The sequence below is a fragment of the Schistocerca nitens genome, chromosome 6 (genome assembly GCF_023898315.1).
Source record: "Schistocerca nitens isolate TAMUIC-IGC-003100 chromosome 6, iqSchNite1.1, whole genome shotgun sequence".
NCBI lineage: Eukaryota > Metazoa > Arthropoda > Insecta > Orthoptera > Acrididae > Schistocerca > Schistocerca nitens.
The window spans coordinates 412,699,915-412,700,880 of record NC_064619.1 but is presented as its reverse complement, the minus strand read 5'-3'; the positions used below and the strand labels follow the sequence as shown (position 1 = coordinate 412,700,880).

At 49.4% G+C, this 966-nt stretch overlaps 1 pseudogene; it reads left to right on the top strand.

Annotated features, from left to right (window-relative positions):
• The first annotated feature begins 444 nt into the window (after positions 1 to 444).
• On the top strand, positions 445 to 561 carry LOC126263826 (5S ribosomal RNA; annotated as a pseudogene).
• Positions 562 to 966: the final 405 nt, after the last annotated feature.

Below are 966 nucleotides of genomic sequence, written 5' to 3'. Positions count from 1 at the left end.
GATAGCTGATCATAGCCCGTAACTTGAACGTCCCAGTTCCAGAGACGGGTCTGCACTAGGAGAAGAACAGCAACGGTAAATTGGGAGATGAAATCCTGAAGTTCCACCTTTTTGCTGGATACTCCATTTGCATACTTAATGCAAATAACTAGGTTCCTCTTTTTGTTTGCCACGATTTAACTCAATCCGCAAAAGTCACTGATTTTAGTAGCGTTCTGAAAAATTTCTGTAATAGTGCATTCATTCACCTAATTCACGTGCGATCTCAGAACCGCTTTCTTGACTGTCTCCTGTTTCACAGCATTCCACTGTTCAGTTTCTTACTTTTTTTTTTCGTGTGATTTGTAATCCCATCACCTAGCACCTAGATGATCTCCACTTCATCGTCTTGGGTTTAGGGAGGACAGGCATTCTTTATTTATTTCTTCGCTTGGGAGAGGCTGTGGCAACGGCCTTGCCACAGTGGATACACCGGTTCCCGTGAGATCACCGAAGTTAAGCGCTGTCGGGCGTGGCCGGCACTTGGATGGGTGACCATCCAGGCGCCATGCGCTGTTGCCATTTTTCGGGGTGCACTCAGCCTCGTGATGCCAATTGAGGAGCTACTCGACCGAATAGTAGCGGCTCCGGTCAAAGAAAACCATCATAACGACCGGGAGAGCGGTGTGCTGACCACACGCCCCTCCTATCCGCATCCTCAACTGAGGATGACACGGCGGTCGGATGGTCCCGGTGGGCCACTTGTGGCCTGAAGACGGAGTGCTTTTTTGGGAGAGGCTGTGAGAACCTCTGGGATCCGTAAACGTACCATCGATGGTACGTACCACTGAAGGGAGCATTAATTCTGCAGGGTAAACGTGCGTAGCGTTTTGTAACATTACCACGCCCTTGGCTCCGCCAAATCAACGTCTCTCAAGTGGCCGTTGTATCTCTTCGAGACTCGATACGTTGGTAGAGGGTTTGAAA